The sequence below is a fragment of the Nerophis ophidion genome, linkage group LG11 (genome assembly GCF_033978795.1).
Source record: "Nerophis ophidion isolate RoL-2023_Sa linkage group LG11, RoL_Noph_v1.0, whole genome shotgun sequence".
Taxonomy (NCBI): Eukaryota; Metazoa; Chordata; class Actinopteri; order Syngnathiformes; family Syngnathidae; genus Nerophis; species Nerophis ophidion.
Genome location: NC_084621.1, coordinates 21,044,022 through 21,059,311, shown reverse-complemented (window position 1 = coordinate 21,059,311; position 15,290 = coordinate 21,044,022). Strand labels below are relative to the sequence as shown.

The 15,290-nt window shown below is 39.1% G+C and overlaps 10 non-coding genes across 10 annotated transcripts; 1 reads left to right on the top strand and 9 right to left on the bottom strand.

The window, feature by feature from the left end:
• Positions 1-515: 515 nt before the first annotated feature.
• trnaq-uug (transfer RNA glutamine (anticodon UUG)) lies at positions 516-587 on the top strand. Its single transcript has one exon. It is a non-coding gene; the product is annotated as a tRNA-Gln (tRNA).
• A 91-nt stretch (positions 588-678) lies between these two features.
• Positions 679-750, bottom strand: trnaq-cug (transfer RNA glutamine (anticodon CUG)). The gene has a single exon. It is a non-coding gene; the product is annotated as a tRNA-Gln (tRNA).
• Positions 751-2,454: 1,704 nt separating this feature from the next.
• trnap-agg (transfer RNA proline (anticodon AGG)) lies at positions 2,455-2,526 on the bottom strand. Its single transcript has one exon. It is a non-coding gene; the product is annotated as a tRNA-Pro (tRNA).
• A 437-nt stretch (positions 2,527-2,963) lies between these two features.
• trnaq-cug (transfer RNA glutamine (anticodon CUG)) lies at positions 2,964-3,035 on the bottom strand. The gene has a single exon. It is a non-coding gene; the product is annotated as a tRNA-Gln (tRNA).
• Positions 3,036-4,320: 1,285 nt separating this feature from the next.
• On the bottom strand, positions 4,321-4,392 carry trnaq-uug (transfer RNA glutamine (anticodon UUG)). Its single transcript has one exon. It is a non-coding gene; the product is annotated as a tRNA-Gln (tRNA).
• A 1,285-nt stretch (positions 4,393-5,677) lies between these two features.
• On the bottom strand, positions 5,678-5,749 carry trnap-agg (transfer RNA proline (anticodon AGG)). Its single transcript has one exon. It is a non-coding gene; the product is annotated as a tRNA-Pro (tRNA).
• A 437-nt stretch (positions 5,750-6,186) lies between these two features.
• trnaq-cug (transfer RNA glutamine (anticodon CUG)) lies at positions 6,187-6,258 on the bottom strand. The gene has a single exon. It is a non-coding gene; the product is annotated as a tRNA-Gln (tRNA).
• Positions 6,259-7,088: 830 nt separating this feature from the next.
• Positions 7,089-7,160, bottom strand: trnaq-cug (transfer RNA glutamine (anticodon CUG)). The gene has a single exon. It is a non-coding gene; the product is annotated as a tRNA-Gln (tRNA).
• Positions 7,161-13,509: 6,349 nt separating this feature from the next.
• On the bottom strand, positions 13,510-13,581 carry trnaq-cug (transfer RNA glutamine (anticodon CUG)). Its single transcript has one exon. It is a non-coding gene; the product is annotated as a tRNA-Gln (tRNA).
• An 831-nt stretch (positions 13,582-14,412) lies between these two features.
• On the bottom strand, positions 14,413-14,484 carry trnaq-cug (transfer RNA glutamine (anticodon CUG)). Its single transcript has one exon. It is a non-coding gene; the product is annotated as a tRNA-Gln (tRNA).
• Positions 14,485-15,290: the final 806 nt, after the last annotated feature.

The window sequence follows — 15,290 nt, the reverse complement described above, 5'->3', positions numbered from 1 at the left end:
TATAGTCTTTTGCATGACTGAGCCGGGGTTTGAACTCACGACCTACCGATCTCAGGGTGGACACTCTAACCAATTGGCCACTGAGTAGTTATAAGTTATAAGTCCTAAGCATAACTTGTTTCCTCGTACACACAGTTTTCGCGACTTGATTTTGATCATTTTTGCAGGCATCACACACTAAAGGGATCAATAGAAATCTATCAAATGAAATACAGTGGTACCTAAATGTATGACCACAGTTTTTTCTAGGACTGAGCTGGTAACCCTTAGTTCATCTATGTATGAAAATGTCAGTGAAACTAAATACACAATTTTCAGATTGTGTCCCCTATTGACATCTCACATTTCATTAGACATGTTTGGCAATCATATTTGGAGGGTTTATACTTTAGACTTGATTTGAAACGTTTTTCTCCATCTTCCTGACAATTTACACTCAAGCTGTCATGAGAATCTATTCAATTTCATCAATACTGTTAACTGTTTGATCACTTTCTTTTGCCAGAGTACATACAGGTTCCATGGTGTAATGCTTAGCACTCTGGACTTTGAATCCAGTGATCCAAGTTCAAGTCTTGGTGGAACCGATTTGTAAAATTACAGTGTTCAGTATGGTCACCAAAAAAACCTTACACACTGTAGAGATCAATAAAAAACTGTCAAATGAAAACTGCATGATGGTTCCACCAAGACTTGAACTTGGATCACTGGATTCAGAGTCCAGAGTGCTAACCATTACACCATGGAACCTGTAAATGTACATGTAAAACAATGTGATCCTACAGTACACAGTACTTGATTGGATTTGATAGATTGTCATTGATCCCTTGAGTGTGTGATGTCTGAAAAAGTGATCAAATGAAGTCTAAAGTCACAAATGTAACAACAACTGTGTGTACCAGGAGAACATTTCTTATTGTAAATAAGACTTATAAAAACAAGGGCTTGTCTGGAAATTGAATTTCTTTACAATAGACCAGGGGTAGGGCACCTATGGCTCTAGAGTCAGATGTGGCTCTTTAGATGACTGCATCTGGCTCTCGGATAAATCTGAGCCGACATTGCTTAACAGGATAAGTAATGAATAATTCCACTTGTAATCACAGTGTTAAAAACAACGTTCAAAATATAAAACATTCTCATGCATTTTTATGTTCAATAAGTTGTGTTAATGGTAAGAAGTAATTTATTTATTATTGGTTAGTGTGGGGATTGCCCTCCTGGGGGTTCTTCAGACCACCAAGAGCCTGTTTTAGGGTTACAATATTGTTTTATTTTAGTTTTGTCTCAGTTGTTTTACAGCAATTGTCTTTTTCTCTTTCGTCCTCACTCGCGCTCTGGCTCCAACCCCAACTCTGTCTCTCCTCTTGGCTGCTGCTTATAACAGAGCGACAGGTGATTAGATAAAAAGGCCCAGGTGGGCCTTCTACGCACTTGTCGCTGATTTCGAGGCCGGTCCTGGCAAAATCCCGCTTTGCTGCAGGCCCGCAGGCCACACCCCCTCCACAGTTAGCTTCAGAATAACAATGTTATTACAAAGAATAAGAGACTCATTATACTCTGGAAATGATGGTCTTACTTAAAAATGCACACGTTTAGTTGTGTTCAGTGTTAAAAAAAATATTATATGGCTCTTAGGGAAATACATTTTAAAATATTTAGCTTCTTGGCTCTCTCAGCCAAAAAGGTTCCCGACCCCTGGAATAGACCAACAGGCCCTGAAAATTTATGTGGTGAAAATATAAACTTTTACTACGGAACAGAATCCCAAAATGAACTTTTAACACATAGCTGAATTTAAATTTGATTTACTTTTCATGCAAGAGATATTCAATCGATCATACTGAACACTGTAATTTTACAAGTTGGTTCCACCGAGTCTTGAACTTGGATCACTGTATTCAGAGTCCAGAGTGCTAACCATTACACCATGGAACCTGTAAATGTACATGTAAAACAATGTGATCCTACAGTACACAGTACTTGATTGGATTTGATAGCTTGTCAATGATCCCTTGTCAGAAATAAATAACTCAATGTTTAAAATCAAACTTTAGGTAAAAAAAAGAAAGAAATATGACTGAGTGAGTACGAGGTACAAAGTAATGACTGAAAACAAGACTGAAAGACTTTAAAGCTTGTCCAGGATTTGAAACCAGGGTCCCTCACACTTTTAGCGAAAATACAGGAGTGGACCATTAAGACCTGGAACAAGCCTTTCCAACAAATCTCATGAAATGTGAGATTTTAATAGGGGACATCATCTGAAACTTGGTTATTTTATTGCACGTTTACACATTTTTATACATGGATGAACTAAGGGTTACCAGCTCAGTCCTAGAACAAACTGTGGTCATAAATGTAGGTACCACTGTATTTGATAATCCACAAATGTAACAACAACTGTTTGTACAAGAAAGACAAGTTATTATTAAAAATAGGACTTAAAAACAAGGGCTTGTCCGGGAATTGAACCCGGGACCTCTCGCACCCTAAGCGAGAATCATACGACTAGACCAACAAGCCTTAAAGACATAATGGCAAACAACTCTCAAAAATGTTTTATTCTTTTAATAGGGGACACAATCTGAAACTTTGCTTTTAACACATATTTTGATTGACTACCATTTTCATGCATAAATAAACTGAGGGTTTGCCACCTCAGTCCTAGAACTAATAGAGTTCGTAAGTTGAGACACAACTGTATTTATTTCAGAGATTTTTATTGATCTCTTGAGTGTGTGATGTATGGACTATTGAGGTGAAAGTTTAAAATCAAGTTTAAAGTCACATATGTAAAGACAAATGCGAGTATGAGGTAACAAGTTATGAGTAAAAACAAGACTTATAAACATACCAAGGGCACAGGAGAGTACTTTTTTAACCAGGTTCTTTGTATTTTTCATGAATAGACTAAAGAAATAGAGGTTTCGCTGAACATTGATTACTCAACTATTTTGAGTTGGTTCTACCAAGACTTGAACTTGGATCACTGGATTCAGAGTCCAGAGTGCTAACCATTACACCATGGAACCTGCAAATGTACATGTAAAACAATGTGATCCTACAGTACACAGTACTTGATTGGATTTGATAGATTGTCATTGATCCTTTGACTGTGTGATGTCTGAAAAAATAGGTCGAGGTTTAAAATCAAGTTTTAGGTCAAAAGTAGAAAGAAATATGACTAATTGAGTACGAGGTAAAAAGTAATGACTGAAAACAAGACTGAAAGACTTTAAAGCTTGTCCAGGATTTGAAACCAGGGTCTCTCACACGTTTAGCGAAAATACAGGAGTGGACCAATAAGACCTGGAACAAGCCCATCCATCCATCCATCATCTTCCGCTTATCCGAGGTCGGGTCGCGGGGGCAACAGCCTAAGCAGGGAAACCCAGACTTCCCTCTCTCCAGCCACTTCGTCTAGCTCTTCCCGGGGGATCCCGAGGCGTTCCCAGGCCAGCCGGGAGACATAGTCTTCCGAACGTGTCCTGTGTCTTCCCCGTGGCCTCCTACCGGTTGGACGTTCCCTAAACACCTCCCTCGGGAGGCGTTCGGGTGGCATCTTGACCAGATGCCCGAACCACCTCATCTGGCTCCTCTCGATGTGGAGGAGCAGCGGCTTTACTTTGAGTTCCTCCCGGATGACAGAGCTTCTCACCCTATCTCTAAGGGAGAGCCCCGCCACACGGCGGAGGAAACTCATTTCGGCCGCTTGTACCCGTGATCTTATACTTTCGGTCATGACCCAAAGCTCATGACCATAGGTGAGGATGGGAACGTAGATCGACCGGTAAATTGAGAGCTTTGCCTTCCGGATCAGCTCCTTCTTCACCACAACGGAACAAGCCTTTCCAACAAATCTCATGAAATGAGAGATTTTAATAGGGGACATAATCTGAAACTTGGTTATTTTATTGCACTTTTACACATATTTTGATTCACTGACATTTTCATACATAGATGAACTAAGGGTTACCAGCTCAGTCCTAGAAAAAATTGTGGTCATAAATGTTGGTATTTGATAAGTCTTAATGTGACAACAACTGTGTGTACAAGAAAGATAAGTTATGATTGAAAATAGGACTTATAAACATAAGGACTAATCCAGGATTCTAACACCTGTCACACCCGAAGCGAGAATCGTACGACTAGACCGACAAGCCGTTAAAAATAGTGCTGCAAAAATCTTAAATACAAAACAAAAAAGCTTTTGATAGGATACACAATCGGAAACTTTGCTTTTAACACATTCAATCGTTAACTCATTTGCTTTTTCATGGGGTCATACTGATCATTAATCACTCTAATGTTACAAGAAGGTTCCACCAAAACTTGAACTTGGATCACTGGATTCAAAGTCCAGAGTGCTAACCATTACACCATAGAACCTGTGTAAACATATGAAAAATAAAGTGATACAACGGATGAAATGAGATTAAAAATCATTCTCACCTTGAGTGTAAGTTGTCAGGAAAATGGAGGAAAATGTTTAAATCAAGTCTAAAGTAAAAAAGACAAGACTTGTGACTGTGTGTACGAGCGGAAAAGTCATGACTGAAAACAAGAATTATAAACACAAAGTGCTCATCCAAGTTCAACAAACGCTGCAAACATGTTTGCCCAACAGACACAATCTAAAAAATTGTGTTGGAATTTTAACCAAAATTTTAAAATGTTGATTTGAAGTGTTACACCATTTTAGATTGTGTCCCCTATCAAAATCTCATATTTTATGAGATTTGTTGGGTAATCATGTTGCATGTTTTGTTGGTCTTGGACAAGTCCATCCATCCATCCATTTTACTACCGCTTGTCCCTTTCAAGGGCACGGGCGGGTCGCTGGAGCCTATCTCAGCTGTATTGGGGTGGTAGGCGAGGTACACCCTGGACAAGTCCTCGTGTTAAAATTATAATTCCTGTTTTCAGTCATGACTTTTCCCCTCGTACACACAGTCACAAGTCTTGTCTTTTTTACTTTAGACTTGATTTAAACGTTTTCCTCCATTTTCCTGACAACTTACACTCACGGTATCAATCAAAATCTAGTAAATATTCTTAAAACTTTTTACTGTTGGATCAGGGTATTACATGGTGTTATGGTTAGCACTCTGGACTCTGTATCCAGTGATCCGAGTTCAAGTCTTAGTGGAACCAGCTTGCAGTGTTGAAACGGAACATTTTTAAAGGTATTTGTATTGATTAAAGAGTTGTCCCTTTTGTGTATGCCTTCACAAAAAAGGATAATGAAGTTCAAAATGAAATCCACAGTCAAAAGTAGAAAAAAAAATGACTCTGTGTGTACGAGGTAAAAAAATATGACTGAAAACAGGACTTAAAGACATAAAAGCTTGTCCAGGATTTGAACCCAGACCATCTCTCACACCCCTGACCAGACTAAGAAGTCCTGGAACGAGACTTACCGACAAATGTTATGAAATGTCAACTTTTAATAGGGGACACAATCTGAAACTGGAGTAACTCTTTGCACTTTTATACTTATTTGGATTCACTGACATTTTCAGACATGGATGAACTAAGGGTTACCAGCTCAGTCCTAGAACAAACTGTGGTCATAAATTTAGGTACCACTGTGTTTGACAAGTCACGAATGTAACAACAACTGTGTGTACAAGAAAGAAAAGTTACGATTAAAAATCTGACTAACGAAGTATAAGGGCTTGTCCGGGAATTGAACCCGGGACCTCTCACTCCCTAAGCGAGAATCATACGACTAGACCAACAAGCCCTAAAACCACAATGGCAAACTTGTTTTAAAAATGTTTTATTCTTTTAATAGGGGACACAATTTGAAACTTTACTTTTAACACATATTCTGATTGACTACCATTTTCATGCATAAATAAACTGAGGGTTTACCACCTCAGTCCTAGAGCTAATAGAGCTCGTAAGTTGAGACACAACTGTATTTATTTCATAGATTTTTATTGATCTTTTGAGTGTGTGATGTATGGAATATTGAGGTAAAAGTTTAAAATCAAGTTTAAAGTCACATATGTAAAGACAAATGCGAGTATGAGGTAAAAAGTTATGAGTAAAAACAAGACTTATAAACATACAAAGGGCACAGGAGACTACATTTTTAACCAGGTTCTTTGTATTTTTCATGCATAGACTGAAGAGATAGAGGTTACACTGAACATTGATTACTCAACTATTTTGAGTTGGTTCCACCAAGACTTGAACTTGGATCACTGGATTCAGAGTCCAGAGTGCTAACCATTACACCATGGAACCTGTAAACGTACATGTAAATGTGATCCTACAGTACACAGTACTTGATTGGATTTAATAGATTGTCATTGATCCTTTGACTATGTGATGTCTGAAAATAGGACATACAAGTTTAAAATCAAGTTTAGAGTCAAAAATGGATATAAATATGACTACGAGGTCAAAAGTAATGACTGAAAAGAAGACTTAAAGACACATAAGCTTGTTTAGGATTAACCCCCAGGGTCTCTCACAATACCCAAGTGAGAAAAATATGATGAGCAAGGTCAACAATCTTTGGAATAGGATTTTCCAACCAGTCTCATGAAATGTGAGATTTTAATAGGGGACACAATCGGAAACTGGGTTATTTTTTTGCAATTTTAACACATATAGAGATTCACTGACATTTTCATAGTTAGATGAACGAAGACTTACTAGCTCAGTCCTAGAACAAATAGTGGTCATAAATTTAGGTACCACTATGTTTGATTTGATACATTTTCATTGATCCACTTGAGTGTGTGATGTCTGCCAAAAGGATCAAAATTTATTCTAAAGTCACAAATGTAACAACAACTTTTTGTACAAGGAAACAATTCAGGATTGAAAATAGAATTTACAAACACAAGGACTTCTCCGGGATTCGAACACCTCTCAGATCCGAAGTGAGAATTGTACGACTAGACCAACAATCCCTCAAAAATACCGTGGCAAAAATCTTAAATACCAAAACAAAAAAAGCTCATAATAGGTGACTCAATACGAAACTTTACTTTTTACACATCTAATTTTAAATTTGTTTGCTTTTTCACGAGGTCTTACTGAATACGAATGATTCTAACGTTACAAGAAGGTTCCACCAAGACTTGAACTTGGATCACTGGATTCAGAGTCCAGAGTGCTAACCATTACACCATGGAACCTGTAAATGTACATGTAAAACAATGTGATCCTACAGTACACAGTACTTGATTGGATTTAATAGATTGTCATTGATCCCTTGAGTGTGTGATGTCTGCAAAAAATAGGTCGAGGTTTAAAATCAAGTTTTAGGTCAAAAGTGGAAAGAAATAAGACTAAGTGAGTACGAGGTACAAAGTAATGACTGAAAACAAGACTGAAAGACTTTAAAGCTTGTCCAGGATTTGAAACCAGGGTTTCTCACACTTTTAGCGAAAATACTGGAGTGGACCAATAAGACCTGGAACAAGCTTTTCCAACAAATCTCATGAAATGCGAGATTTTAATAGGGGACATAATCTGAAACTTGGTTATTTTATTGCACTTTTACACATATTTCGATTCACTGACATGTTCATACATAGATGAACTAAGGGTTACCAGCTCAGTCCTAGAACAAACTTTGGTCAAAAATGTTGGTACCACTGTATTTGATAAGTCTTAATGTGACAACAATTGTGTGTACAAGAAAGATAAGTTATGATTAAAAATAGGACTTAAAAACGTAAGGGATTTTCCGGGAATTGAAACCGGGACATTTCGCACCCTAAGCGAGAATCATAAGACAAGACCAACAAGCCTTGAAGACGTGATGGTCAACTTCTTTTAAAAATGTTTAATCCTTTAATAGGGGCCACAATCTAAAACTGAGTTTTTAACACATATTTTGATTGACTACCATTTTCATGCATAAATAAACTGAGGGTTTACCACCTCAGTCCTAGAACTAATAGAGCTCGTAAGTTGAGACACAACTGTATTTATTTCAGAGATTTTTATTGATCTCTTGAGTGTGTGATGTATGGAAAATGGATGTAAATGTTTAAAGTCATAAATGTAAAGACAAGTGTGTGTATGAGGGAATAAGTTATTACTAAAAACAGGACTTATAAATATATAAGAGGACAGTTTGAAACTGGACTACAACATTGTACTTATAAGCCAGATTTAGACTCATTCCTTTTTTCATGTGAATACACTCAAATTGAGGTCATACGAAACACTAATCACTCTGAGGACCCAAGTGGGTTTCACCAAGACTTGAACTTGGATCACTGGATTCAGATTCCAGAGTGCTAACCATTACACCATGGAACCTGTAAATGTACATGTAAAACAATGTGATCCTACAGTACACAGTACTTTATAGGATTTGATATTTTTGTATTGATCCCTTGAGAGTGTGCTGTCTGAAAAAAGGTTAAAATCAAGTCTTAAGTCACCGATGTAAAGACAACTGTGTGTGCGAAGGAACAAGTAATGACTGAAAGCCGGACTCAAAGACTTAAGATCTTGTATAGGTCTTTGGAACAAAACTTACCAACAAATATAATGACATGTAAGATTTTAATAGGGGACACAATTTGAACATAGATGAACCAAAGGTTACCAGCTCAGTCCTAGAACAAACTGTGGTCATAAATTTAGGTACCACTGTGTTTGATTTGATAGATTTTTATTGATTCCTGGAGTGTGTGATGTCTACAAAAATAAGTCACACATGTAACAACAACTGTGTGTACGAGTAAAAAAGTTATGATTGAAAATAGGACTTATAAACATAAGGACTAATCCAGGATTCTAACACCTGTCACACCCGAAGCGAGAATCGTACGACTAGACCGACAAGCCGTTAGAAATAGTGTGGCAAAAATCTTAAATACAAAACAAAAAAGCTTTTGATAGGAGACACAAACATAAACTTTGCTTCTTACACACTCAATTTTTACCTCTGTACCTAGAGTACACAGTACTTGATTGGATTTGATGGATTGTCATTGATCCCTTGTCAGAAATAAATAACTCAATGTTTAAAATCAATCTTTAGGTCAAAAAAAGAAAGAAATATGACTAAGTGAGTACGAGGTACAAAGTAATGACTGAAAACAAGACTGAAGGACTTTAAAGCTTGTCCAGGATTTGAAACCAGGGTTTCTCACACTTTTAGCGAAAATACAGGAGTGGACCAATAAGACCTGGAACAAGCCTTTCCAGCAAATGTCATGAAATGTGAGATTTTAATAGGGGACATCATCTGAAACTTGGTTATTTTATTGCACTTTTACACATTTTTATACATGGATGAACTAAGGGTTACCAGCTCAGTCCTAGAAAGCGCTGACAGCTCAGTCTTTTCTTCTGACACTACCTCACTGAACTCCAGGTTATACTGGGAAATCAGAAGCTCCTCCAGATTTGCAACTGAAATTCTATTCACAGATGCACTCACTGCCTCCCTATTACCACTTCTAAATGGCCCACTAACCACACATCCCAATAATGTTCTCACTGCATATGGACCCCCACCATGGCTATTTATAACCTCCCATGGCTCTAACAGTTTTGGAGCATTTGTGCCTATCAACAGCTGCACCTTTGAACTGATGCTCGGGAGTATAACGTTGCCTAAATATGGCCATGGTGCTATGTCTTCCTGTTTGGGGATGCTGCTTGTGGTGACTGGCATTTCTTTCTGTGTGAAGACAACATGAAGAGGTAGGAAATTATTGTTGTCCAGTGCAGACACTTCCAGTCCAGCTACCATGTGAGTTGGGACAGACCTTTCCTGATTCATGGTCCTTAGTAGGATATGGGTCTTTATTCCTTTTATGTTTAACTTGGACATAAGCTGTTCAGAACAGAAGCTAGCGGAGGATCCAGGGTCAAGGAGAGCATAAACTGATAGGACCTGGCTGCCCTTCCCGGCCTTAACTTTGACTGGGACAATGGACAGAACACTCTCTTGGTCCCCGGCCCCTATATGGCCACATAGCTCTGCTCCTGCGCTACTTACATTTCTAGAGGGCTTTTTTACCTCTTTCGATACCTTGTCTTTTCTATCATAAGGTAAGACACTTGGGTGAGATTTTTTACACAGTCGACATGTCTGACGACTTGGACAAACAGAACTTATGTGCCCTATTAAAAGACAGGCAAAGCACATGCCCTGGCTCTTTAGGAAACTAAGCTTGTCTCTGTGCTTCTTCTTAATGAACAGTCTACACAACTCTAATGGGTGCTTGTTTTTACAAAATGGACAAATGGGCTCTGACTCAGACTCTGGCTTGGATTTCATTGGGCTAATAGCAATTCTCGTGGCAAAACTACTACTAGCTGACATTGAGTGTTGCGGCTTTACAGAGGGGCTAGCGTTAGCCTTTCCTATTGCTGACTGCTCCTGTACCCTTAGCTCTCCAAAGACTGGATGGGCTGCCACACGAGCTTGCTTTTCTATAAAGCTAACCAGGTCTAAAACACTCACCCTGCGGTTGTGCTCCTCCTGCTGCTCATGGGCTTTGTTGCGCCATTTCTCCTTCAGCTTGAAGGGCAACTTGAACGCAATGTTTCTCATATTGGCCACTGTGTCCAGTTCGTCCATGTAGTCCGAATCCTCCATGGCATTACAGCAGCTCCTGAGGAACATGGCATACTCCTGCAAGGATTTGGAATCCTCTGCTTTAATTTGAGGCCAGGTCTGGACCTTATCTAGGTATGCACAGGCAATTTTAAAGTCATGACCAAAGTTCTCTTTTAATAATCGTTTGGCTTTCTGGTAGCCCCTGTCTGGTGACATATATTCACAACTTTTGATTAGTTTTTGAGCATGGCCCCTTGTGTACTGTATGAGAAACTGCAACCTGTCCCTGTCATTGTCCGTTTTACTTTCCACCATGTGTTCAAAGGAATGGATGAATGACTTGTACTCCAAGATGTTTCCATCAAAGAAGGGAACACTTCCTTGTGGGAGGGTGGACATAAGCTGCTGTTTCACAAGAATCTTAGTCAGTTCATTTTAGGTTTCCAGAATTTTGATCAGCTGATTGTTCTGCGTTGAGCTGGGGGTGTCTTGTTGAGGTTGGAACTGGAAACTGGCAGGCACAGCTTGGTGAACGGGGGCCTGCTGGGTATAGAGACCGGCAGGCTGACCTGGGGCCAGCAGAGGTAGAACTGGGACCTGCTGCTGTTGAGCTGGTGCCTGCTGAAGTTGGGTTTGGAGTTGGAGGCTGGCATGCTGAATTGGGGCCTGCTGAGGTTGGAGTTGGAGGCTGGCATGTGGAACTTGGGGTATAGATGCATCGAACAGAGTAGGGGGGAACTGCATCTGAACTCCTTCCTTGGGCCTAAACACTGGGCCTCCCACAGGTGAACCACACCTTGATGGATCAAATGCTGCCCCTGTAACCGGTGCTCTCTGCCCCGCAACATGCACCACTAAACCTTCTACCTCCTTCAAGTAGTTAATTTTAGCATTAGTCGCCTCTACTTCTGTTTTTAACTCCAAAACCTCTCTTTTTTTCCTGCACATTAACTCCTGTTCTTCAATATTATGCTTTTCCTGCAACCTTGCTGCCCTGGCTGTCAAAGCAACTTTTTCCGCCTCCGCTCTAATCCAAAATGATGAAGAGGAATTATTGGACGAACGTCCTGAACTGAAGGACTTGACTGATGCCTCCCTTCTTGACATTATGCCTGGGTGACCAGTTAGTTCGTGCCTATATAGGCTGTCTGCCTCCTCTAAATTGTCCTTAGAATGACCAGTTATTAAATCACTGTCTTTAAATATAGCAATGTCCTCAGGTGGAGAAGCACAGGTGTGCGTTGAGCGATTTTCAAGATCTGATATCCATCGGGACACCTCAGCTTCAAAGGCATCTATTAGAGCAATTTTAGGCTGATACCATGTGTGGTCATAATCCCTTTGGTCATTTGGCTCTAAAGCTTCAGAATATGATTTGTGTAGAGATTTAAATTCCATTAGGAACTCATTAAACTTGCTCACATTTATTTTCACTTCCTTTAAAGCCTCTGCATCCACCATCAAATTGCGCACAATGTTCATTCGCCTTGTTATGTGTGACATTTTGCCTATTCTGGCGGCGCGCACACGAGAAGTCTCCTGCGCAATCGCCGTCATTTCCCCTCCTTTGGCTGAATTATTAGTTGACATTTTCCTCTTTTAATCAACAAAAATCACTCACTTGGTAAAACAAAAAACGTTTACACTTCCAAGTGAATATAAAAAGTTCCAAAAATAATCTTTTTCCTTTTTTGGGAATTAAATGTCCGTTCACGGGCCGTCGGGAGCGCGCGCGCAAGCCCGTCACCAAATGTTTGTAATGCAAACTTTAAAAAATCATTACGCGGTGATCGCAGTCCCAAAAATAAACATTTCTTGCATGATAATGTCCAGAAAAACTCACTTTATATTACTATAGAGTCCTTTTAACGAATGAGTTTGATGGTTTATCACAAACCTTAATGAAAGAAGTCCTTTGTTCTCCTGCACCATGCGCGTTGGCCTTGCTTCCTGTTTGGTGCGCAATCCTGTCGGCTGTATTTCACAGCTCGTCTTTGACAACTTTCACAGCTCGTCTTTGACAACTTGTACAGCTCGTCTTTGACAACATGTAGTGGCATAAAACACTGAAAGTGATTGTTCATATAACCCCTTTGTTTCAAATGTTTGTTCCACTTGGGACGCAGGCATCTTGTCTGACTCACACCTTTTACACAGCCTTCCTTGTCACGTATTCTTCCTTTTCCCGCTTTAGCTCCACTAATTCAAGCTGATCCAGCAGCGATATTGAAGATTGTTTTATTTACAATAATTAAGGAACAGAATGCTCGGGAAACAAAATAAATGGTAGCTTATATAAAGCCGAGGTCTACAGATATGTGAGGTCTACAGACAGGTGAGGTCAAAGACGGTATGCTGGTGCCCGACTGCCAATCACGCGCCCAGCGCGCTCCTGCCCCTTATAGGCCTGCTGGGAACTTTTCACCACCTGCAAATGGTGCACACTGACATACACGCATGAATCACTCAAAAACAATAAAATAAACATACATTCAAGTATGGCCCTCTATTTGGCTCCTACAGACATGATGGCAAACATATTTCAAAAATGTTTTAATCTTTTAATAGGGGACACAATCTGAAACTGTGCTTTTAACACATATTTTGATTGACTACCATTTTCATGCATAAATAAACTGAGGGTCTACCACCTCAGTCCTAGAACTAATAGAGCTCATAAGTTGAGACACAACTGTATTTATTGCAGTGATTTTTATTGATCTTTTGAGTGTGTGATGTATGGAATATTGATGTAAAAGTTTAAAATCAAGTTTAAAGTCACATATGTAAAGACAAATGCGAGTATGAGGTAACAAGATATGAGTACAAACAAGACTTATAAACATACAAAGGGCACAGGAGAGTACTTTTTTAACCAGGTTCTTTGTATTTTTCATGCATAGACTAAAGAAATAGAGGTTACACTGAACATCAATTACTCAAGTATTTTGAGTTGGTTCCACCAAGACTTGAACTTGGATCACTGGATTCAGAGTCCAGAGTGCTAACCATTACACCATGGAACCTGTAAATGTATAAGTAAAACAATGTGGCCCTACAGTACACAGTACTTGATTGGATTTGATAGATTGTCATTGATCCCTTGACTGTGTGATGTCTGAAAATAGGACATACAAGTTTAAAATCGAGTTTAGAGTCAAAAATGGAAATAAATATGACTACGAGGTCAAAAGTAATGACTGAAAAGAAGACTTAAAGACACATAAGCTTGTTTAGGATTAACCCCCAGGGTCTCTCACACAAGCGAGAAAAATATGATGAGCAAGGTCAACAATCTTTGGAATAGGACTTTCCAACCAGTCTTATGAAATGTGAGATTTTAATAGGGGACACAATCGGAAACTGGGTTATTTTTTTGCAATTTTAACACATATTTAGATTCACTGACATTTTCTTACTTAGATGAACGAAGACTTACTAGCTCAGTCCTAGAACAAATAGTGGTCATAAATTTAGGTACCACTATGTTTGATTTGATACATTTTCATTGATCCACTTGAGTGTGTGATCCCTGCCAAAACGATCAAAATCAATTCTAAAGTCACAAATGTAACAACAACTGTTTGTACAAGAAAACAATTCATAATTGAAAAAATAGAATTTACAAACATAAGGACTTCTCCGGGATTCGAACACCTCTCAGATCCGAAGTGAGAATTGTACGACTAGACCAACAAGCCCTCAAAAATACTGAGGCAAAAATCTTAAATACCAAAACAAAAAAAGCTCATAATAGTTGATTCAATACGAAACTTTACTTTTTACACATCTATTTTTAAATTTGTTTGCTTTTTCACAAGGTCTTACTGAAAACTAATGACTCTAATGTTACAAGAAGGTTCCACCAAGACTCGAACTTGGATCACTGGATTCAGAGTCCAGAGTGCTAACTATTACACCATGGGACCTGTAAATTTACATGTAAAACAATGTGATCCTACAGTACACAGTACTTGATTGGATTTGATAGATTGTCATTGATCCCTTGAGTGTGTGATGTCTGCAAAAAATAGGTCGAGGTTTAAAATCAAGTTTTAGGTCAAAAGTAGAAAGAAATATGACTAAGTGAGTACGAGGTCCAAAGACATGCACCTGGGGATAGGTTGATTGGCAACACTAAATTGGCCCTAGTGTGTGTATGTCGTCTGTCTATCTGTGTTGGCCCTGCGATGAGGGGGCGACTTGTCCAGCGTGTACCCCGCCTTCTGCCCGATTGTAGCTGAGATAGGCGCCAGCGCCCCCCGCGACCCCAAAAGGGAACAAGCGGTAGAAAATGGATGGATGGATGGAGTACGGGGTACAAAGTAATGACTGAAAACAAGACTGAAAGACTTTAAAGCTTGTCCAGGATTTGAAACCAGGGTTTCTCACACTTTTAGCGAAAATACAGGAGTGGACCAATAAGACCTGGAACAAGCCTTTCCAACAAATCTCATGAAATGTGAGATTTTAATAGGGGACATAATCTGAAACTTTGTTATTTTATTGCACTTTTACACATATTTCGATTCACTGACATTTTCATACATAGATAAACTAAGGGTTACCAGCTCAGTCCTAGAACAAACTTTGGTCATAAATGTTGGTACCACTGTATTTGATAAGTCTTAATGTGACAACAATTGTGTGTACAAGAAAGATAAATTATGATTGAAAATAGGATTTATAAACATAAGGACTAATCCAGGATTCTAACACCTGTCACACCCGAAGC